Raw genomic sequence first — 25458 nt, 5'->3', positions numbered from 1 at the left:
GTTATTGCTGGGGCTCTTGGCTGCACGATGACTCCATTACTCTCCACAGTCATTTTTCCCTTTTCTAATTTGCTGCGCCAGAGAGATACAGAGATGCGGAGAGAAGGATAAAGGCAGACATCAGCAGCACTGCTCACCCACTTGGGAGGTTTCGGGGTGTCTCTCTCCTTCTCCGGCAGGGTGTTCTCCAGGGGAAAGGTAACAGGCTGGTTCTTTCTCGCTCACGACAGGGGTGACACGAAGTAAAAGACACCAGGGGACTCTTAGCGTGAATCTAGAATCTGAGTCCTTAGAGTTCCAGAATCCTAGAGTCCGTTTATTAGCAAAACTGACATGAGTTAAACAGAAAAGCAATGGAGGTAATTATTGTTGCAATATGACAGCAATTACAGGTTTCTTAACAGTCAGCATGCCCCTAAGGTAGGGGGTTGGTATGACAGGAATTGATGAGATACAAGACAGTTATTTTCCATAACACAAGCAACTTAATTATCCAAAGGTATTTGAGAGAAGGATAGGGGTTAAACCCGTAGGGTGAGACAGAGAGAAGATGAATATCAAAAGGCCATATAGTTTGGCATTTCTCTTGTCTGGGGTCTGAGGTGTGTGATTAAGTGTGTGATAAGATGTGTTCTGTGATCAGAAGGTGACTTTGAATGAGTGAATCTGTGGCCATGTGGCCTGCAGTTAATGGAGGGAAGTACTGGGGTATCTGTGGGCCTGAGAGTCAAGAAGGAAAGAACCAAGTCTGAGTTTCCCCCCTTATGCTCACCTCGGTTGAGAGAGATTTACCAAGAGGTTATCTTCTCAGACCTCCATCCAAAGATGGGGGTGGTTCTCCCTAAGCTCTATCAGGCTCACACATGTTCCCAACAGGGAGGTGTTCTACACTCCCTCCCTCCACCCAGGATTAGGGTCCAGGGACTTAAAGCCAGGTAGTGCCTGGGCTCCAGGTGCACCACTGCTAGGCCCCTGGTGATTCTTGCAACAAATACTGTCCATTCAAAAGGCTGAAGCCTGACAGACAGTATGAGACAAGACTCAGTGCCCTCTCTGCTTTCTGTCTTTGCTCATAGAGGTGTCCTTGGAGGTAGGACTGTATGTCAAGGGACAGGGCGTTCTTTCTACAGGCATTCTGCCTGTGAAAGATGAATAACACAATATATCTGGATTCCACCTTCGAATTCTTAAATTCTGTTAAAAGTAGCAAAGGCAAAACTCATACATCAGCCCATGCACATGTATTTCCATGGTGAGGTACATCATTCGCCTCCTGGACGTAAGACTGGTTGGGCTTTCTTCCTTCTCTCCTTCTATAATGCTCTCAACTAGAAAGTGGGCCTGGTGACCGCCTGGCTCTCCACCTCCTCTCAGCACACAGAGTGGCCACTTGAGCTCATCATTACACACACTGCTATGTCACAGGTCTATTTGCTGGGAGAGGGTGGGTTATCCCCGGCCCTTGTACAATCTGTCATCAGACACCATCCATCACAGTTTCTTGGTGGCAGTGGACCAGAACAGTGACATCATCACCATCATCAATGATATGGAAACTTAGCTGCAAGCACTCCACCATATACCACACGCCCATGGTCCCAACTTGGCCAAATCTACTCCTCCTCAGTGCCTTGAGCTCACCCCTGAATCTGTGATGGCTTCTGGGGACAGGGACACCCCAAACTGCTCCTGTACAGTAGCTACTATCCAGGAGACCCCCTTCTTCCCTGAGAACATAGTGGTGGAGGACATAAGCTGTTTCATTCTGGTTCTAGAGAAGTTGAAGGCCACCAGTACATCCTTAACCTTCTATCAGGCCCTGTAGACTGTCTGCCTTCAAACTTGGGGGAACATCACATCAGATGTCCAAGAGTTTAGGATTGCTATCTAAGGCAGTACCTGAAAGACTGTTTCCAGCAAGCTATCTGACTATTTCTCACACATAACTGTAAAAACCAGAGCCACAGGGAAGCCAGTGCTCCTGGACATTTACTGTCTTATTTTTTTTTTATATTTACTTATTCCCTTCTTTTATTGTTGTAGTTACTATTGTTGTTGTTGTTGATGTCCTTGTTGTTGGATAGGACAGAAAGAAATGGAGAGAGAAGAAGACAGAGGGGGAAGACAAAGATAGACACCTGCAGACCTGCTTCACCAATTGTGAAGTGACTCCCCTGTCATTTCACGATGGGGAGCCGGGGGCTTGAACCAGGATTCTTATGCCAGTTCTTGTACTTCCTGCCACGTGTGCTTAACCTGCTGCGCTACAGCCTAACTCCAGACTCCCGGATATTTACTGTCCTAACCTTTTATAGGTTCCTGGGCATGAAAACATGTGCTCTCATCAGGGTGAGCCACCACCCAGCACCCCTGTGGAGATTCTCTGGAGTTGGCTGTCAGGAGCTAACCAGCCCCTGGGGCTCAATCTTGAAACTTGAGGCCAGAAAAGGCTGCCTCCTGCTGGATCCTTTCCCTCTTTCTCATCTGCAGAATCTCCTTTGCAGACAACTATGTAAAGAAAAATGCATGTTCCAATCTTGGCCCCAAATGTATGAGACAAAGTTATTAATCAATGGCTATATGAATGACATATTAAGATGTAAGAGAGCACTTACTGGTGTTTCTCTAGGCTGTAGGGTAAAAAGCTGTGCATTTAATCACTTCATTATGGGGCTGGTGGTAGTGCACCCAGATAAGCACACACAGTACATGGTCAAGGTCCTTCCAGGTCCTGCTCATCCCTGCAGCAAGGAGGCTTCACAAGTGGAGAAGCATGTCTGTAGGTCTCTCTCTCTCTACATATACATATACATATACATATACATATACATATACATATACATATACATATACATATACATATACATATACATATACATATACATATACATATACATATACATATACATATACATCCTTCCTTTCTCTTCTGAATTTCTGTCCTATCCAAAAAAATAGGGAATTAGTAAAAAAAAATGTAAAAAAATGGCAACCAGCTGCAGTGGATTCCTGTGCCTGCAATAAGCCCCAGGGGTTATAACCCTGGACACAAGGAAGAGAACTGACCCCAAATGTCCTGAGAGCACAGTGGGTTCAGCTCATGTGGCACAAAGCGCAAAGACTGGCTAAGGATCCCAGTTCAAGCCCCAGCTCCTCACTGCTGGAGACACTTCACAGGCGGTGAAACAGGTCTGCAGGTGTCTATCTTTCTTCTCCCCTCTTTGTCTTCCTCTCCTCTATACATTCTCTCTGTCCTAACAACAACAATATCAATAACAACAATAATAATAACTATAACAACAACAAAAAACAAGGTCAAAACAAGAGAAAATAAATAAATAAATATAAAAAAACAAAAAAGTGTTGTGTAAATTTAGATCCAGATGTATCTCTAAAGTATGGAATGGAATCATTCCAAAGTTCTGAAAAACATAATCCATAGAAAAAATCATTTTACAAAATATTGCAGACTGCCTCCAGCTGACAGTTAATATCAATCTACATGTATGTTGAATTTCTGATTCTTATTCAACATTATGCACTGTTATAAGTTGATCATTCACAATTAAATTATGTGAATGGATCTGTTAGAAGAATCTCCTTTCTAAGTAAGTACTTGAAAAAAACTGAGTGAGTTTTGTTCATTTTGCTTCCCTGTGTAGGTGATGAGTGCCCTCAAGAGGCTGAATTCCAAAACTGCAGCTAAAGCCAATCTGCCTGAACCTTTTAGAGGTGAAGTGCCAGTGAGTCTCTGACAGACAAGGGAAGTGAATGACATCACGGCCACCTGACTGGACTTTACCAGTGTGCCAGCAGCATGAGGGAAATCTTGTATATGTGATCCATTGCTTCCTTAATCTTTTAATTGTTCCTTATGGCAAAGACAAACATCTGTCTCACTTTCCCTGGACTGAGTGAGGAAAAGCATTGTTCAACCATCACATCATTAGTAAGAATGTCATATTTTCCTTCAAACAGTTTATATTAAGGGAAGGTAAGAAAGAAAGAAAAGTCTGAGGAACCACTCAGCCTGGTCAAGCACTCAGATGATGCAGCAGGACAGTGAGAACAGGCTTCTCCCCACCTCTCTCTCCACACAAGCAGACACAGACACAAGCACACTGTCTGGTGCTCAACACCCTGTTTTTTTCTGAACAGTGATTCTCTCACTGATGTTAATCTGGGTATTTCTTGTCTGTGATCAGATGGAGTGCATCCTACAGAGCTGTTTAAGACAAGAAGTAATAGAAGGCTGGGATGCACCTAGCTCAGAGCACTAGTTACAATATGCTGGGTTCCAGACACGGGTCCACCCTAAAGAGGAAGAGCTTCACAAGCAGTTGAAGCAGGGCTGCAGATGTCTCTCCTCTCTCCCTCCATCTCTGTCACTCTACTTTTTCTATCTCTGTTCAGTGAACTATGAATAAAATAATAAAAAAAGAAAGTGAAAGACTTTCATGTGTGAGGATCTGGGGTCCTTTCAGAGGTTCAATCCCATCGCCAAAGGCAAGAGCTGAGCATTGCACTTATCTTTCTCATTAAGATAAATAAATTAATTAATAAAAGAGAAAACATACCAAGAAGCTAAGGCATCTATTCTAGGCTACATCAAGTCCTCCAATGGTTCCTTGAATGTGGGTCTTTTACACTAGAGTTGAAGGACATCAAAGAATGTCCACAACTCATTTGCCAATGGATTCATTCTTTCAAAAATGGTTTTATGAGGATAACATTGCCTTTGTGTGTGTGTGTGTACACACACACACACACACACACACACACACACACACACACACACACGATCCTGGAAATAGTGTGTCTCTGACAGCATCCATGTGAATATCCTACAGTGATATTTACTCTGTTTAGAATTATATAATTAGATGACCACTGCATGAAATAGGGGCTAGGCTTGTAACATCTCTATTATTTCCAATAAAAGCCTGGAAGTCTATAGTCATCTCAAAAGGAAAAGATTAAAAGACTCAAAGCTGTAGGTGTAACTGGCTTTAGAGGGGAACTCTGTCAGCTGCCAGTTATGATGATGACCTTTGACCACTGATATCACAGGCCAGGGTCCCTGGCTACAGTGGAATCTTCAGTCTTGGAGACTGAGCTGAACAGTGCACAAAGTGCTGTGCCCAGCTCTCACTTTCGTGTCAAGGAGTGAAGAGTAGAGGATGTCTGCATCTACTGCGCTGGCTGCCCTGCTTAAGGTAGAGTCTGTTCACATGCCCTGTGTGACCATCAGAAGAGGAGGAGGGTGGTCCCAGGAGGTGCTCTGTGTGATTCCCACTGAAAGAATCTCAGCTTCAGCCCTAGTCATCAACAGTTACTTGTGCTCATGAGATTCCCTTCTGCTGATGACAGAGAGCAGGCTTGACCCCTTAGCATCAGAGTCTTGTGGGCTTACTCCAGGCACAGCCAAGGAATAGCTTAGTACTTCCTTGAGTTGAGAAAAAATTGAATGCTTGGTTTATTCTCGGCTGATCATGGGATTCCTGCCCCCCTCCACCCCAAAGTGATGACTGACTTAAAGAAGATTAGAGTAAGTTTTCCAGAATCCTGTTATCTAAGTGTGTATGTTAACCTGAGACCACAATGGAATGACTTCTTCACACTCTTGGATCGATGCTATCTGACCCCTATAGGTCACACATAGATCTGTTTAAAATTATTTTTATGAGAGAGGAAGAGTGAATAAAAAGAAGAGAAAAGAAGAAAAGAGGAAAGAAAGGGGTAGAAGAATGGGTAGGGAAAGAAGCAGAGTCACAAAGGCTAAAACCGCAGATGATACTGTGGTTGATTATGCTCTGACAACGCTGTAGACACTGTGCTGCCTTCAGGCCTTGGCCCTGTGTCCCTGAGTTGGTTCTTTAAAACATTTTTCATCCTCTCTCCTTTGACCTCTTAGTGTCCCCTTACATTTTTTTTATCCTTATATTGGGGGTCAGTGTTAATTCACTACAGTGTGATTTGTTGACACAGGGTGTCTGCAGAATACTCTCACCCCCACTCAGGTCCTCTCCCAGCACCAAGCACCAGGGCCCCAATACCCTCACTCCCTTTAGTGTCTCCTTTCTACCAGGTCCTGAGACTCTGCTACTTTCTTGTCCCCTGACACTGAAGTGACAGGCCATGTGCCCTCTCCTTGAAGCAGACCTCCATTACCACCAGCCCTGAGTGACCTCAACTATCACAGGAGCTCTGTCTAGCTCAAGACTCCTGAATTTGGCTACTGAGCCCTTCTGGGGGACTGAGATTCCTCTGTAATGCTTTGTGAGGGCTGACATCAGAATGAGCCTGTGTCCTGCCTGCCAGAGACAAACTGCCCTGTGGGTCTGCTGTGTTGCAGCTCTTCTATGGAGGAGGGCAGTCTGGAAGATAACATCCTAGTGTTGCCTTATGGCCATATCCAGTTCATGGGCACTGGCAAATTCCAGAAGGGTCGGAAGTGGCAGAAAAGGCAGCTGATCCTATATTCCAACGTGCTGCTCATCTCCAACACAAAGTATGTACCTCCCTCCAAGGAGTTGGTATAATGCACCGAAGTGAAAGACTCTGGGGTGGAGGAGTGGGGGGAGTACAGATCCTGGAAAAGTATAACAGAGGACCTAGTGGGGGTTGTATTGTTATGTGAAAAAATCTCAGGGTAAACTGAGAAATGTTATGCATGCACAAACTATTGTAGTTATTGTCAACTGTAAAACATTAATTCCCCAATAAAAAATTAAAGAAAGAAACACACCCACCATCTCCTCAGGATAAACCCAGATACTCCCAGATTGCTGGGATGCAAGCTAACACTGCTGTTCTCTATTCCCTCTCCAGGTACAAGAGTCACTTCCGAATCAAGTACTTGGCACCCCTGATGGACATGTGGGTGGAACCCAACATGAGGAAAGCCAGAAGAGCCCGCACATCACTGGTCTTAGGCTGGGCTGACCGCAGCTTCGTGGTCTCTTTTCAGTAAGACTGCAGCCAAGCCCTGCCTGTCTCCTCATGACTCTTAGGGGGAGCACAGCTCCATCTGGGGGTCTATTAGACACAGGTGCTCTGACCCCCACAAGGACAGCTCTGTGCTCTCCATTGGCTCCCACTGGCTCTGATACAAGCAAACACATGTAGCTGCTAAGCCCTTTGCAGGTGTGGGCCAGGGGCTTGAACCCAGGTCCTTGTGCATGGTAGCATGTGCAGTTAACCACCAGCACCACCAAAGGGCCCTAAACCCAATTTCTCCTCCATTTAGAAGATTTCCTTGCCACCCCAGCAAACTGTCAAAGAGCAGGGCCCCTCAGCACCGTGACCAGGACAGGACTCCTGGATCACACAGTCCCACCAATAACAATCAATGATGCTGTTTACACTGGCCAACACTCATAATATGTTTGTGTGGATGTGCATTTTAACTGTTTTTCTCCCCTTCTCTTGGATTTCAGATCAGTTGAGAAGATGGAGCAATGGTATAACGAGCTTTCTGAGTATGTCCTTATTTCATGTATTTCAAATTTTCAAGTTCTCAGAATGCAGAGTCCAAGCAGTCAATGCCCCTCCCTCTTGTCCCCCTTCTCTTCATGCTGTGATGGGAGCTAACATCACCCTGCACCATGTATTAAATGGCCCTGACTTAAGGGCAGGTTTCTCCATGGGCTGGTTCTCAAAGCAAATGAACCTGCCAGAGCTACAGCCCAGGGAGGGTCTGGCCTGGACTCTGGATGGGGTGTTCAGCCCTGGTCTCAGAGACCTGACACCACAGACATGTTTTCTGGGATCTGTCTCATTCTCCAGAAATACATTTGCATACTGTTATTCTCATTAAGTCTTGCACGTATCTTTAAAAACTTGATATCTTGAAAAACCATTGAAAAATGCTGAAATGATTAGCCAAAACACAAGTTCATTTGTTAATAGTCTAACAGCTCATTTCTCCTTCTCTCTTTTGGGTCACTGTGGAATCTATTAGCAAAATTTATACCGCCATTCTGGACTACCTGGATATCAACCAAAAGGAGGCAGAACGCACCTGTGTGAATGTTTCTAAGACTAGAACTTACATTCCAAGTTCCTGCGTTACACAGAAAGTGGTCTAGAGATGAGGGAAGAATTCAGCACATACCACCCAGAAGGATGTATTTTCCTATTTACACACACTTCTCTATAGACACAAAAAAGGGAGCTTAGACTGAATGCAACCCTGTCTTGCATATACAGAGTGGTCTGCATTGCTCCCTGTGGATGTTTTCCTCCTGGAATGGGTGACTCTACTAATTAAAGAAAAAATAACAACCTCACTTTTCTTTATGCTACTGGACCAAAAGCATGCTAGGAGGGACCAGGCAGTGGTGTACCCGGTAGAGTGCACATTACCATGCAAGAGGACCTGGGTTCAAGTCCCTGAGACCTACTTGTGGCAGGGGAGCTTCATGAGTGGTGAGGCAGTACTTCAGGTTTCTCTTTCTTTGCCCCTTTCTCCCCCGTTTCCCCGCTATCAAAGAAAACGAAAAAGAAGAGAATGACAGCCAGGAGCTCTGCGTATCATTTGGTTTCTGGAATTGCAGTACAATAGCTAAGACATTTACTATGGAGAACTAAGACATTCTCTTACCCACATTTTCAGCAGTGACTGAATAATGGTTAATAGGCTTATCCAAGTATACGGGTAGAGTTCCATGCTCACCCCACTCCAAATCCCTGTGTCTCCCATAAGAGATAACTTCATAGTTCTCACAAACCTTGAGATACATTGGAACTTCCATTTGGGGGCAGGGCCTGGAGCTGATTATGCTTAATGAATTGAGGAGGTGAGGGCTAAAGAACTGAGTCATGTGAATTTGAACAAAGTAATTCTGAGTATCTTCTCAAATTTGTAAATGCACTTTTCATTCAGTTAGAGTCTTTCCATCATGTGACCTCGGATATCTTTTCTTTCCCATCTTAAATCTTTCCCCATTTTCAGATATGGGACACCATATTCTTCCCTTGGAGTTTTTTTGTTTCTTTGTTTTACTATGGATAGATACAGAAAGAAACTGAGAGGGGAGGGGAGATAGAGAAGGAAAGAGACAGAGTCACCTACAGCACTGCTTAACTACTCATGAAGCTGCCACCCTACAGGTGGGGCCCAGGGTTAGAACATGAGTCCTTGTCCATAGTAATGTGTGTACTTAACTAAGTGTACTGCCTTGCCTGGCCCTGAGGAGGATTCATTCATTCTTTCTTTCTTTCTCTTTTTTTTTCCCCAGAGCACTGCTCAGCTTTGGCTTAATGCTTATGGTCATCCAGGGTGTTGTACCTGGGATTTTGGAGCCTCAGGCATGACAGTCTCTTTGCATGACCATTATGCTAGGAGATCCCACTATGATATTCTCATAATATCCACTTACATATATACTTAATCTATGGATACTGTCTGCATTTCACTTGTACTCTGTGTGCTCTTTTTACAATTCTTTACTGCATTAGAATGGGATCATTTTTAATGACCTATCTCAAACCAATTCCTCCTTAATTTTCATCTTCATTATCAGCTTAGTATGTCAATAATAAGGCTTTCTGGCAGGGTAGTGGCACCCAATCCTTGGTTCTTGCACTTGGTAAGGTGTGTGCCAAAACAGCTGCAACACCGCCTAGCCCTCTCTCTTTTTTTATTTCTTCTTTTGCATAATTTGAAATCTGCATCATGTCAGGGTTGGCCTTCACTCTGCAGCATTGATGCCAGTTTCCTGCCTCTTCAAACACCAGGAAATTCTTCTCCTCTAGTGGGGGGAAGATATATATTTTTAAAAGTATTTGATTAGATAGCTGACATTTTAAATTACAAATTACTCTCAACTGAGAGTTACCTGTTTGCGTATCCTGAGACTAGAGAGCATGCAGGAACGAATCCAAATACCCTTGTCATCACACTTCTAAACATGCACTGAAAATCCAAGTATTCATGTAAATCTACAGTGGCGATTCTAAACCACAGTCACCCCCAGGGGTCAAGTAGTTTGATACTGGACACAGGGTTCTCTCTCTCTCTCTCTCTCTCTCTCTCTCTCTCTCTCTCTGGGGGAAACAGAGCTGCTGGGAAATGTGTTCTTCCACTGCTCACTCCAAAAGCTTATTGTGACCCTAACTTCTTTCTCTCCCAGGACTCTGTAGAAACTGGTCAGGGGTCTGTGAGTTCTAGGATGGAAGAAACCACAGAGCCACCTGCAGGTGAGTGTCAGGGCAATCTACAAAGAGGCTGACTGGAGTGAGACATTAACTACAAAGGCTCAGGGAAAATGGGTTCCAGCTTAGCTTCAATACCTTCTGACAGGGAAAAGTGCAAGCAGTAGGCCTCCATGAATTCAACAGACACTGACCAACTACTACTCTGTAACAGGCTCTAATGAGAGTCCTTGCTTCTCTACTTCTCTGTGGCAGACAGGACTGCTATATAAAGCTCTTCCTCATGAGGAATTCATTGCATTCCAGGCACAGGGATGTATAAGAGCATCTTCCTCTATACTTTGTCAACTCTTTTCTTGGGCACATGCTAGGGCAGGACACTCTTGGACACAGAGACACAGAGACACAGCCTTCTTTGCAAAGAAGGTCCAAAGAAGGCCCATGTGTCATCTTCTACAGTGAGATGAGTCTCTTTATGGTCAGCCTGGATCTAGATTCAGATTTCTCTACAAGTAGGTGTCAAACATCTGCATAAACATGAAGGGGGTCAAACGCCAGCCACTGAGGGGCTTCCACTAGAAGCAGATGACTCCCACAGCCTCACATGTGGAGACCAGCTGGGTTCCTGTACACGCCTCCTGCCGAGTCATACCTCCTTTTTGAAACAAGCTCATGACACTGAAAATCAATCCCAAGGGGGTGGGGAGATTGGCAGGGACCCAGTAGTCCCACAGTAAAACATGCACATCTCCAAGGAAGACACAGCTCCCTTGCCATGCTCTAGCTACATCCTGTGGTCACGATGGGCTCATCACGACCACTTCAGCCTGAACCTATTTTGGATTCCTCTCCATACAGACAGAGAATATCACTATGAAAATGGAATGGCTCCACTACAGGTGACTGAGGACCAGTCACAGGATCAGGAAATCTCTGGCATGGCTTCCAGCCACCAGGAGTCCTTCCTTTTGGAGCAGCTATTTGAGGACACCCCAGGTTAGTTCCTCCACAAGCCCAGACCTCAGGTCAGGGCCAGCAGAGGAGAGGGAAATTGAACACTTTGCTGCCAGTGCCACCTCTCTGGACATTTCTCCCCTCTTGAAATCAAGCTCATGATACTGAAAACCAGCCTCACTATGGAAATGGGATCAGAATATACACCAGAACTAATAGTGACCCAGCATGATAACTTCTACTTCCAAGTTTCTAGAAACCTCTTAAGTTCTCCAATAAAAAGCCAAGGCCAGTTATATACACCTTCAAATTCAATCAAAAGTAGGGAGTCCAGGTCTCCTTTCTCAAATCCTCAAAGATTTTCCTGCTAATATGCAGGAATCATGTCATACTCTTATAACTGGGTTTGCTACCTCCATCTGTCCCTCTACAAAGGTTTCAGTTAGAAAGTGGACGCTCGACCCCTTGGTTTTCCACGTCCTTCATGCTCTCACTGCCTCTGCTCTGCTCCCTAGGGCCCCTACTTTGTCCATTGCTAATCCCACTGCTATGATCACAGGTCTCTGCACTGGGGGTGACTCTACGTGGACCTGGGCAGCTCTGTTTACAGAGGCCACCACAAGACCATCTTGGTGGCTGTGGACCAGAGGGATGACTCTGACGCCACCCTCCATGATGTGGAAAGCATCAGGCAGAGCTCTGTGTTCAACCTTCTGCACAGTGCCCCCTCATGGCTGCCTCTGCTAGAGCTCACTGCCTCTGAGCTCAGTAATGAATACCTGATGGGCTGTGGAGACAGGGCCACCCACAAGCTGTCACTCTACAGCTATGCCCTGAGCCACCCCATCATCCCCGTGAATCTGGCAGTGGAGGACATCATGGACTGTGTCTATCTGCTACACCAGAAGGAAAAGGCCACCATCACTCAGTTCTCCTGCATCATGTCCATGTTGTGCACCAGCAGCCACACAGAGCTTAACAAGGAAGACAGGGAGGAGTGAGGCCCTCCATCCAAGTCCCCTGATCCTGCTAGAGGTAGGCACCTCCTTCCTGACTGATGCCAGTGGTACAAAGGTGACCAGGCTCCTGGACACACCTCATCTACACCATGAGTCTGGGTGAGCTTATGCCATGTGAGATTAATTCGAGCAACTAGTCTGTGTGAGACAAAGGTTTCTGGCTGATTACAACAGGACAAGAGAATCACATCCCAACAATGGCAGGACCTGACTCATTCTCCTGGTGACAGCACATTCTGGGTGGAGGCTGCAGAATCTTGCTGTGTTGAGAGGAAATGTTGACTAGGTTTTAATATATTTAACTCTTCTGATAATAATTCAATTTACCTAATTGCTAGCGATAGAAATTCAGATGGGAGGGAGAGACAGTGGGGGAGAAATTGAGAGATACCTACAGCTTTGCTTTTCGGCTCCTGAAGCTTCCCCCCTGCAGGTGGGGATAGGGGCAAAAACCTAGGTCCTTGTTCACTGTGGCATGTGTGCTCACCAGGTGGGCACCACTTAGCCCTTTCATATATTTATCTCCATGGAGAAATACTCTCTTTGGCTTAACTTATTTCTTCAGGAATCAAGAAGAAGCTAGTATATGGCAATGTGATTTAACTAAGACAGCTCTCTGTTTTTCATTTCAGGCATGACAGTAAGACAGACTGCTAATTCCAATCCGGGAGAGTGATGCCTCCAGAAAGGCTCAGTGATGGAACATCTCAGGTCTCCCCAAATGGGATTCAGAGAGCCCCTACCTACAACCTACTCAGCTGATAATGGCTCAGGGCTCCCCTGGCAAATCTACAATCAGTGAGGCCACCTGGGTGTCTGCTGAAATGCCAACAGACAGCTTCCCCTTTCTAGAACTGACCCTTTCTTTTCCCTGTTACTTTATGATATCCAACTGAGAACAATTATTATCTTAATCCTTTGCAGGATTTTGAGTTAGTTCTCAGTCCTGCCATCTATGTGTAAACTTCCTGGTGGAAGACATGAAGCCCTCTGACTAAGGCAGTTCTTTTAAACTTTTTGTCTAGTGGGGTCACAATGAAAAATGTCAACATCTCACATCCAGCTCATTTCATTTGAGGCATCCTCCTTGATCCCTTCTTACATCCTGCTTTGAAGGTCTTTTCACATAAATCTCTCTCTTATTCCTTTCACTGTATGCATGTAGTTATAGAGTCTTTTATTGTATTTTCTTGTTGATTGTATTACTATAATAAATATCACTCCCTGGCTCTGTACCTTATATGGCCCCTCTCTTTGCTCAGGGCTCAGATGAAACCTTGGTGGGCTCCTCTGGGCAGCTCTGCATTAGCTGACGTCCCATGTGTCTGCAGGCAGCTCATAGCTCAACTGGATCTATTTTCTGTGTGTTGCCTGTTCCCCAAATCTCCACAGGGTGGCACCTAGCTTCTTCAGTGCCAGAAGAAGGGCTCCCATACCATAGCCAGACAGCCACTGAGGTCTCTGCCTGCTTCCCATTTGTTCATGTTCCATGTGCCAGAGCAAGGACATGGCTGAGTCTACAGTCAGCCCAGGAGGAGACAGTAGCAGAGACTAAAGATGGCGCACTTCAGGCTTCTGGATGGCTGTTACTGTGATCAGCACATTTCACTGCAAAGTTCAAGGTGACACCTCTACTGCCATAGGCCCTCAGCTACTAGCCTTTTAAAGACTCCTTAGCCCAGCACTTCCCAGACAGTCACCAATTGTGGGGACAAATGGTCATGGAATAGCCACTCATTATGCTGACACTGGCATCTGTACACCACATGTAGATCAGAAGGTCACAGGTCAAAACTGGCATCCTGGGGAAACGAAGGTCACTGTTCAACCTGACTGCCCTTTCTCTTTTTAGGAAAACTTAGTACTACACTGCCTACTAAGAACTTTAGAAAATATAATACCCAACATTCTTTCAAGAGAAGTAACATTTTTAAACAAGCAAGTACGCATTTCCAAAATAAAAAGCACACATTTTCTAAAATATCAGAGTATGCTTTTGTCAAAATTTAAAAAATGAAAACCTGTGTACACTAGGACCACACCTGATAATTATAAAAGTTTAAGGTCAGGAGTTGGGCAGTAGCACAGCTGGTAAAGCACAGGTGGCACAAAGCAGAAGGACTGGGGTAAGGATCCCGGTTAGACCTGCCAGCTCCCCACCTGCAGGGGAGTTGATTCACAATTGGTGAAGCAGGTCTGAAGGTGTCTATCTTTCCCTTCACGTCTCTGTCTTCCCCTCCTCTCTCCATTTCTCTCTATCCTATCTGACAAGGTCAACAACAACAATAATTATAAAAAATTAAAAAGTGCAATAATGGGAATAAATAAATTTTTAAAAGTTTAAACTCTCTGAAAGGAAATAAAAAAGAAAGAAACAGGGAGTTGGGCAATAGCGCAAGGGTTAAGGGCACATGGCGTGAAATGCAAGGAGTGGCGTAAGGATCCCCAGCTACCCACATGCAGGGGAGTCACTTCACAGGCGGTGAAGCAAGTCTGCAGGTGTCTATCTTTCTCTCCCGTCTTCCCCTCCTCTCTCCTTTTCTCTCTATTCTATCTAATAACGAAGACAACAATAATTGCAACAACAATAAAAACAGTAACTATTTTTCAATAGTGACCCACTTCTTTTAAGCTACTTATAAATACAATCAACATTATAGTTTCTTTTGCACCTCCCTAATAACAAGTGTAATATTTTTATGTATTTATTGACTACCTGTACTTTTTATGTATTTATTGACAACCTGTACTTTTTATTTATTTATTGACTACCTGTACTTTTTCTGTACCCTATTCATAATATTTGAAAAACTCTAAAGGCCCATGTGTCGTTTTCTTTTTGATGTTTCATTGTTGTTGCTAATGCTACGGCTCCTGCTCATTAGCTATAGGACTTTATCATCATTATCAGCTGTCTTCATTTAATTTATTTTATTCATATATAATAAATATATCATTTATCTTATTTTTATTATTACCTACAGGACTCTAACACCATCATCAGCTGTCTTTATTTTATTTATTCATTTTGAATGTATGTAGAGACAAAGATGAAGAACCGAGGTGCGGAACTGTTCTACTATTTCTAAAACTTTCCGCCATCCCCACCTAGCGAGTGGGGACTGGAGCTGGAACCTGGGTCACCAACATGGCAACTTAAGTGCTCTACTGGGTGACACACTAACTGCCCACTTTTCTCAATTTTTGAGAACTTCCCATAGTCTTGAATACTCAGATTGTCTCCAGGCATGTCACTCATCTAACTTCCTTATCTTCCACTGACCCTGCTGGGGAGCCAGCATAATGGTTCTGTATGTCAAAGGCTTCCATGCCTGAGGCTCTGAAGTCCCAGGATCAATTTTCAGCTCCACCATAACCCAGAGCTGAGCAGTGCTCTGATCTTTCTCTTTTTGTATCTCTCTCATCAAAATATAAAGAATCGGGAGTTCGCTGGTAGTGCATCTGGTTAAGTGTACGTGGTGCAAAGCACAAGGACAGGCATCAGGATCCCAGTTAGAGCCTCAGGCTCCCCACCTGCAGGGGGTTTGCTTCACAGGTGTGAAGCACATCTGCAGGTGTCTATCTTTCTCTCCCCTGTATTCCCCTCCTCTCCCAATTTCGCTCTGTTCTTTCCAACAACGGCTACAACAGTAATAACTACAGCAATAAAACAAGGGCAACAAAAGGGAATAAAGAAATATTAATAAAATATTTTTAAAATATATAAAGAATATATATATATTTTTAGGGTCCGGGCAGTGACACATCTGGTTGAGCCCACATGTTACAGTGCACATTGAACCAGGTTCAGGCCTCTGATCTCCGCCTGAGTTGGAGAAAGCTTCAAGAGTGGTGAAGCAGGGCTGCAGGTGCATATCTGTCTCTCGCCTTCTCCACCTCCCCCTCCCTTCTAAATTTCTCTCTTCCCTTTCCAATAATAATAGTCCGTTAAAAAACATATATATGTACTTTAATTTCTAATATTTAATTGTATGCTAGTCCCAAGACATATTCACAGCTATGTTTATATAGCTATATAGTTGGTAAGTCAAAATATAGAAGCAACCTAAACACAGACAACTGGAAAACTGTGTTAGAATGGGGCATGGCTGGTGATGCACATAGCTGAGACTGCTCTTACCATACACAGGGACCTGGGTTTGAGCCCCTTCTCCCCACCAGCAGGAAGGATTTTTAATGAGTGGCGAAGTAGGTTTAAAAGTCCCCCTCTCTTTTTTTTATTTTTTTCTTTAAACCCCCCACCCCCGTGTAATTGCTGTGGCTCAGTGCCTATGCTACAAATCCAATGCTCCTGGAGGGTATTTTTTCCTTTTTTTGACCTTGTTTTTTTATCTTTGTTGTAGTTATTATTGATTTTTATTTCTGTCATTGTTGTTGGACAGGACAGAGAGAAATTGAGAGGAGGGGAAGACAGAGGGGGGAGAGAAAGATATGATTAGTGAAGTAAATGAATAAATCAATTAACAGATTTTTCCTTTTTTTGCCTCCAGGGTTACTTATTGCTGGGGCTCAATAAGAATCCACTTTTCCTGGTGGCCTATTTTTTCATTTTATTGGATAATACAGAAATTGAGAGGTGGGAGTCGGGCGGTAGCACAGCGGGTTAAGCGCATGTGGCTCCAAATGCAAGGACCGGCGAAAGGATCCCGGTTTGAGTCCCGGCTCCCCACCTGCAGGGGACTTGCTTCACAGGTGGTGAAGCAGGTCTGCAGGTGTCTATCTTTCTCTCCTCTTCTCTGTCTTTCCCTCCTCTCTCCATTTCTCTCTGTCCTATCCAACAACGTCACTGATAATAACTACAACAATAAAACACCAAGGGCAACAAAAGGGAATAAATAAGTAAATATAAAAAAAATTTAAAAAAAAAGAAATTGAGAGGTGAGAGGAGGGAGAACGAAGGACACACTAGCAGACCTGCTTCGACTCTTGTGAAGCGACCCCCCTGAAGGTGGGGAGTGGGGTTTGAAACTTGATCCTTGCATGGGTCCTTGTTCTGAGTACTATGTGTGCTTAACCAGGTACACTGCCAGCCCCTTCAATATACATATTTTAAAATATTTTATTATCTTTATATATTTATTGATGGGATAGACAGCCTAAAATTGAGAAGGAATGGGGGTGATATGGAGGGAGACACCGGCAGCACAGCTTCACCACTCATGAAGCTTTCCCCCTGCAGGTGGGGAACAGGGGCTTGAACCTGAGTCCTTTAGCACTGTAACATGTGCTCTCAACTAGGTGAGCCACCACCCAGCCTCTCCCTCAAAATATTTTTTTCAAGACAGCACTTCTTGGTGAAAAAAATAGGAGACTTCACCTCTCTGGCTAACAACACCATCAAGTGTGGTTAGAGGTGCAGAGGAGCAGGTCTGAGTTTTGTTTTTTTTTCCTGAGAACATGTAGCTGAAAACATGGAAAATGGGATGAAAAAGACACTGGGAACAGGTGAATTTGGGACAGGGGTATTGATGCCGTTACATTGTACAATGCCTGTTTTCTATTTCCATTATTTTACCTAAAACAAATTACACTGAAATGACAAAACAAATAGAAAGACCCAGCAACTATATTGTTCTCCAGATGTACAAATCAGTATATTCTTTAGTGTACTAAAGAAAACTTTTAGCAAGGCAGGTCTGAGTTTTGTGCCACAGTAAGGGCTGGTCAGGATGGATGAAATGTGTGAAGACAATTAAGCTTAATACTAAACAGCTGCTATTGAGAGAGTTTGGAACTGCTATTTTAAATCCAACCATCCCAACTTAAATATTTTGACACTCACCCATCAATGTGTCTGGGGTCTCATTTTCCTTAGAAGTCAGACACATCTGATGCTGTGCAATCTTGAATAATAATTTTTAAAAAACTGGGGTTACAACCCACGTTTCACAGGATCTACTTGAAGAAAACTTGTCTTTAGCTTCCCAAAGGTTCACAAAAAATGAATCAAGTAAAAATGTAAATTCTCTTAGCTCCACAGACTTGACTACAGTTTGAGAGTAAACATTGTTGATTTCAGTAACTCTTGGACAGAGTGCATAAGAACACTATATATTTGAAACACTACTGTCAACACTGTATTGCTTCTTGCACAGTGACTGTTTCCTTGTAAATGACAGATACATATTCTAGCAAACTCAGCACTTTGTAAATCAACTTTAAATACAGATCATAGTTTCAAATACTCCCTTGCAAGGAAATATATTGTATCCACATAGCAGTTAAAGTGCTCCTTAATGTAGGGGGGAGTATGGAAACACTTTGAAAGTGTGAGCAACTTTCAAGAATAGAGACCAACTCTCAAATGATCAAAAATTAATGTTAACTAGGAAAAATGCAGAGGTAGCGATTACTAGGAAGAGGGTCCCAGGACAGTCTGGGAGTAGGGATGTGAACATCTCCTGAGACGAAGAGAGTGCCAGATTAGGTGATCATTCCAGCCAGATAGGTTCTGTATATGCTGGGACGCTGTCTGTCTGTCTCTCAGTCCCTGCCTTTGCCTCTATCTCTGTCTCCATATATATAAAATCGGGCATGTCATGAAAAATATTTAAAAAGAGAAGTATAACTCTGAACATGATCTAAAGAAATGCTTCCTGAAAAGTCCGATCAAAGTATTATTCTGAGTCTATATGAGAAATAGTCTCATTATTAGTAAGGTACACTAAAGTCATTAAAGGCAAATACCGGGGGCTGGGCCGTACACAGCGGGAGAAGCACACATGGCTCAAAGCACTAGGATGGGCATAAAGATCCCAGTTTGAGCCCCCACTTCCTTATGTGTGTGGGGAAGGTCACTTCACTAGCAGTGAAGTAGGTCTGCAGGTGTCTGTCTTTCTCTCCCCCTCTGTCTTCCTGTCCTCTCTCAGTTTCTCTCTGTCCTGTCCAACAACAGGTATAGCAACAACAACAACAACAACAACAACAAGGGCAATGAAATGGTAAAAATAGCCTCCAGGAGCAGTGGATTCCTAGTTCTGCCACCAACCCCAATGATAACTATGGAGGCAAAAAAAAAAAAAAGACTAAAACTCATAGGGTATACATGACCTTCAGAGACAAGCACATACTCAGTGCATATACAAAGGGAAAAGAGGAGACTTGGGTGGTAGTGCAGCTGATTATGCGCCCATGGCTCAAAGTGCAAGGATGGGGGTAATGATCCAGGTTGGAGCCCCTGGCTTCCCACCTGTAGGGGAGTTGCTTCACAAGCAGTGAAGCAGGTCTGTAGGTGTCTATGTTTCTCTCCCCTCTCTGTCTTCCCCTCCTCTCCTCATTTCTTTTTCTTTTCCTCCATGGTTATTGTTGTGCTCCGTGCCTGCACCATGAATCCACTGCTCCTGGAGGCCATTTTTCCCCCTTTTTGTTGCCCTAGTTGTTGCAGCCTCGTTGGGGTTATTATTGCCATTGTTGACATTGCTTTGTTCTTGGATAGGACAGAGAGAAATGGAGAGAGAAGGGGAAGACAGAGAGAGGGGGAGAGAAAGATAGACACCTGCAGACCTACAACACCGCCCATGAAGCGACTCCCCTGCAGGTGGGGGGCCAGTGGCTCGAACCAGGATCCTTATGCCAGTCCCTGCGCTTTGTGCCACGTGCGCTTAACCCACTGCGCCACCGCCCGACCCCCTCCTCTCCTCATTTCTGTCTGTCCTATCCAACAATGATGACATCAGTAACAACAACTACAACAGGGGATTTGGTTGGTAGTGCAGCAGGTTAAGCACAAGTGCACAAGCAGAAGGATCACCATGTGGACCCCGGTTTCAGCCCCTGGCTCCCCACCTGCAGGGGAGTCGCTTCACAGGCAGTGAAGCAGGTCTGCAGGTGTCTATCTTTCTCTCCCCCTCTCTGTCTTCCCCTCCTCTCTCCATTTCTCTCTGTCCCACCCAACAAAACAACAATAACTACAACAACAACAACAAAAACCAAAGGGCAACAAAACCGAATAAATAGATATTTAAAAATAAAACAATAACAACAATAAAACAAGGGCAACAAAAGGGAATAAATAAATATTTTTTTTTAAAACTCGGGGAAAAAGGGAACTGAGCAGTAGCGCAGCCAATTAAGCCAAGTGGGGCAAAAACGCAAGGTCTTCTGAAGGATCACAGTTCGAGCCCCCAGCTCCCTGCTTGTAGGGGAGTTGCTTCACAGGCAGTGAGGCAGATCTACAGTTGTCTTTCTCTCCCCGTCTGTCTTCCCCTCCTTTCTCAATTTTTCTCTGTCCTGTCTAACAAGGATGACATCAATACTAATAAATACAACAACAATAAAAAGGGCAACAAAAGAGAATATATAAAAAATAATTTAAAAAAAAGGTAAAACAAACACTGAAATGCCCAGCAGCATATGGCTAGCAAGCATCTCTAGGTGATACTGACAGTCACTCCAGTGAAGATGTTGTAACTAGGGCGACACAGGGGCCTTGCTGCTGTCCTGTGGTCCACTGTGGGCTCCCCGGCCCCTAAGTACTGCACAGATGGGGGGCACTGAGCTGTGCCCAGAGCCAGCATGGATGGGCCCCGCAGTATCACCAGGACCACATGCATCTGCATGAACTGGGACCGCTGCCAGGTGGCTTCTTTGCACCATGTATGCTTAACCTGTTGTGCTACCACCAGGCGCCGAAATTTGATTCCTTAATAAATCAAAGATACAGTAAGCACATTCAGTAATATTACATTAATATCTTGGACTTCATATCCTACCCTGTGGTCAGTGACTCTCTTCTGGGTAAAATTGTAGGTCCGAATTCTTTCTGACTGGGTTCCTGTTCCAACCTGTGCAGAGATAGAAAGGAATTCACATTTTAACACAATCACTATCTTTACTAGAATGGAAAAGGCACTTGTAAATTTTCTTCTAAGGATTTCTATTTCTGAAGGTCAGACACATACAATTGACAAGAGCAAGAGCAGAAGGAACTTAATTGTTTAAGACTCTTGTTATCTCAGGTTTACTTATGGAGTAAGAGTGTTTCTTTTTATTTTGCCTCCTGCACTACAAATCCATTGCTCCTGGAGGCCATCCCCCCCCCGCCCTTTGTTGTTCTTTTTGTTTATCATTGTTGCTGGATAGGACAGAGAAATTAAGGGTGGGGGGGAGACAAGGAGTAGGAGAGAAATACAGACACCTGCAGACCTGCTTCACTTCTTGTGGAGTTACATCCCTGCAGGTGGGGAGCTCAAACCAGGATCCCAAACCCTAACCTTAAGCTTTGTGCCATGGGTGCTTAACCGCTGCACTACCACCCAGCCCCCAAGAGTGCTTCTTCAGTAGTTCCAGTTCCAATCAAAGCCAAATTATGAGTGGTCTGGGAGACGGAGGCAGAGTGGATAAAGTACAGGATTCTCAGGCATGAGGTCCCAAGTTCAATCCCCAGTGCCACATATACCAGAGTAACATGCAGATTCTCCCTGCTCCTCTCTCTCATTAATGAATAAATAAGATCTTTAGAACAAAAGAAAAATATCTCTGAAGATGGGTAGGTTGCACCATGGAAGAAATTAGAGTTTCTAAATTTCTAAATTGTAGGTCCTGAGTCCAATCCCAAGCACTGCATATGCTAGAGTGCTGCTTCTGTGCCCCTCTACCCCTTTCTGTAGTTCATGAAATTAAAAATAATTAAAAAGCTATATTTTACCCACATCAGTCCGTTCTCCAGCAAGTTTACTAATGTGTTAACTCAAACTTCTTTCTCAAGCTGTTTCTATTCAGGATGTGTATCATAACTCTCTAAAGAGAAAATTGGTTTAAAGGTCATTTTTATGAAAATTTTTATGGAAAATAAGATACTTTCAAGTTGTAAAATAAAACATATTATTACATAGATTTATTACAACTCCCTGTGGGTTCAGAAATAAATAGCTCTGCCAAGACCATACTGCAAAGCGCAAGGACCAGCAGAAGGATCCTGGTTCTGGCCCCAGCTCCCCGGACCTGCAGGAAAGGTACTTCACAAGCAGTGAAGCAGGTCTGCAGGTATCTGTCTTTCTCTCCCCCTGTCTTCCCCTCCTCTCTCCATTTCTATCTGTCCTATCCAACAACAACAACATCAATAACTACAACAATGTTAAACAAGGGCAACAAAAAAGGGAAATAAATTAATTCATTAAAAAAAACATACTTTAAAATTTTATACTTATAGAGTCTAAGGTCAAGGGGCAAGAAAGGGTTTTTCCTCTACTACATTTTTCGATATTTCCTAGATTTTGAATTACATATGTATGTAGTTTTATTCAAATGTGTAAGTTCTACTAAAGTGTATGTATCATTTAAATAAGCAAAGTATGTATACTCTTGTTCTCTTCGGATTGTATAAATATTTTGCCTCTTAAGTAATCAAAGTATCAGAATATTTTAAATTATAAAAAAATAAAGGCTGCCACTGTCTGGGAGGTTGTGCAGTGGATAAAGCTTTGGAGTTCTTAGGTGTGAGGTCTCAAGTTTGGTCTCCGGAATCAGATGTGTCAGAGTGATGCTGTCTCCTTCTTCCTCTCCCCTATTTCTCTCATAAATAAATCTTTAGAAACAAAAGTAAAACCTGAATAGTGTTGAAAGAGAATGCGGAAGCCCAAAATACCCAGATTTTTTAGTTATTTGCAATAAACCTTGTAGCATTTTAGGAAAAGTGGGTTGCATAACAGTAAGCATTATAATAACTGTCGCTAGTCACTTTGATTTAGATATCTTAGTTTTTCCTACTTTTGTCCTTTCCACTTTCCCTACCCTTGTTTTAGCCTGCAGTAGTGTAAGTGACAGTGCAAATGATATATTAATCCCTTGCCTGTGGTGGTCTTAGATTGCAGAGGAGCATCAGTAGGTAGACTTGAAGCTAGGAATTCGGATTTCCAAACCATTACTTCTTAGCAAACCCCTTCTGGCACAGACACAGAGAGCCTAAACATTCAAGTTATTTCTTATTCTCAATGGAGTATATTTTCTATATGTCCTGAAATATTTTTACTTGGTCAAGAATAATGAAATAACATTTTTAATATAAAGTAATCTTTAAAAAGTCTTTTTTCTTTTTTTTTTTTTTTGGTAAGAGAGAAAGAAATAGAGATGGAAAGGGGAGATAGAGTGGAAAAAGAAAGTGAGACACATTAAGATAGTGTTTCACTGCTTGTGAAGCTTCTGCCTGCAAGTGGGGATCAAGGGCTTGAACATTGGTCCTCTCAGACTATACATGTGCACTCACAAAATGACCTTTAAAAAAAGATGAATATATCAATGTATTTTAGTACAACAGTTTTATACTACATAATTCTACTATTGCCAACAGATGTTTTCTCCTTTTAACTTTAAAATGAAAAAAATGGGGTCCAGGAGGTGGTGTAACCAGTGGAGTGAACATGTAACAATTCGCAAGGACTAAGGTTCAAGCCCAAGATACAACCAGCTGAGGAGAAGCTTCACAAGTGGTGAGGTAGCACTGCAGATGTCTCTCTGTGTCTCCCCCTCTACATCTTCTGTTCCCTCTCAATTTCTATCCAGGAAATAATAAATGAATAAAATATACAGGGGGCCAGCAGTGGTGCATCTGGTTAAGCACAGAAATTTCAGTGCATAAGGAATCATGTTCAAGTCCCTGGTCCCCAGCTTCAGGGGGTAGGGGAAGCTTCACAAGTGGTAAAGCAAGGCTGCAGGTGTTTCTCTGTCTCTCTCCTTTTCTAACTCCTCCTCTCCTCCCAATTTCTCTGTCTCGGTCCAATAATAAATAAATATATTAATATATATAAAAGAAAATTGACTTTAAAAATTTTTTAAAATGAAATAGAAAAAGTGGGAGAAAGAGCATGTGAGAAACATCACAGTACCTGCCATCATGCCTGGTGCTCCCATGTTGTGTTAGGGCTCAACACCAAGTCTGCAAGCATGGTGATGTGATGTGATGTGCACTCTACTGGGGGAGCAAGCTCTGGACCCCTTCGTTTATTTATTTTTATGGATAGAGCACCACTCAGAACTTCTGTATGCTGGGGATCAAACTTGGGGCCTCCTGCATGTGCAGTATGCAATTTACCAATAAGCTATCTCTCAGTTCAATGCTTACAATTTTGAGATAGAGACCTAAGCACAGATCTACTATCCACTGAACTTGGCTTGCTGTATCTGTGTTGCTGTTCAGTGGTGCCAGGAATCAAGCCCAGGGACTCCCATATGTAAGGCATGTGCAGAGTGACTCTTCGAACAGTTGTTAAGTGATTCTACTAAATAAATCTTATCTGCAGTGTCCTGAGAGGTGGTACAGTGAATAAGACATTGGACTCTAAAGCATGAAGTTCTCAGTTTAATCTCTGGCATTGCATAGGTCACAGTGATGCTCTGGTTCTTCCCTTACTCCTTCTCATTAATAAATAAATCTTTTTTTTTCCTTTCCATTTTGTTGCCCTTGTTGTTTTATAATTATTGTGGTTATTATTATTGTTGTTATTGCTGTCATTGTGGACAGGACAGACAGAAATCGAGAGAGGAGGGGAAGATAGAGAGAGGGAGAGAAAGATAAGACATCTGCAGACCTGCTTCAGCACTTATGAATCGACCCCATGCAGGTGGGGAGCCAGGGGCTCAACCCAGGTTCCCTACACCAGTCCTTGTGATTTGCACCACCTGCACTCAACCTCCTGCACTACCACCTGACCCCCACCTTTCTTTCTTTCTTTCTTTCTTTCTTTCTTTCTTTCTTTCTTTCTTTCTGTCTGTCTGTCTGTCTTTCTTTCTCTCTTTCTTTCTTTCTTTCATTTAAATGTATTACCTGCAGTCTTTTGTCATTTTGCTGTTGACACCTGTCTTTCTCTATAATCTTCTGGTAAAGCCTACCTCGAAGCACATGCAGAGCAATTTCTTTGTTTTTTATCTGGGAGCATTGTTGCTGGCATTCAACTACAAGCCCTGGAAAATTACCAAGACCAAAGACAGATGGGACTTCCCACAAGGCAAACTTAAACAGAACTAAGATGTTTAAGACAAGAAAACATGAATCAGGAAATTACTACAAAAGATTAAGAACATTTTAGATTTAACGGGCTTTAGAAATGATACCTAAGGGAGTCAGACAGTAGCACAGTGGGCTAAGCCCACATGGCACAAAGAGCAAGGACCGTTTAGGATCCTGGTTCAAGCCCCCTGCTCCCCACCTGCAGAGGAGTCGATTTACAGGTAGTAAAGCAGGTCTGCAGGTGTCTCTCTGTCTCGATTCCTCTCTATCTCCCCCTTCTCTCTCAATTTCTCTCTGTCGCTATCCTATAACAAACAAAAAAAAATACATAGATTGCTTTATGGAAAACTGGGAATTGTTATG

At 43.4% G+C, this 25458-nt stretch overlaps 1 long non-coding RNA gene across 2 annotated transcripts in view; it reads right to left on the bottom strand.

Moving 5' to 3' along the window:
- The window catches only part of LOC132536134 (uncharacterized), a 429711-nt gene that overhangs the window by 36030 nt on the left and 368223 nt on the right, over positions 1–25458 (bottom strand). The window contains exon 1 of one of the 2 annotated variants that reach the window (XR_009547806.1): positions 17935–17993. The exons of the other annotated variant lie outside the window; for it this stretch is intronic. This is a non-coding gene — a long non-coding RNA (uncharacterized LOC132536134). Of the gene's footprint in view, positions 1–17934; positions 17994–25458 lie in introns of those variants that run through there. 2 annotated transcript variants of the gene reach the window in all.

The sequence above is a fragment of the Erinaceus europaeus genome (assembly GCF_950295315.1).
Source record: "Erinaceus europaeus chromosome 6 unlocalized genomic scaffold, mEriEur2.1 SUPER_6_unloc_14, whole genome shotgun sequence".
NCBI lineage: Eukaryota > Metazoa > Chordata > Mammalia > Eulipotyphla > Erinaceidae > Erinaceus > Erinaceus europaeus.
Note: the sequence above shows the minus strand (reverse complement) of the source record. Positions and strands in the feature narration are given on the sequence as shown.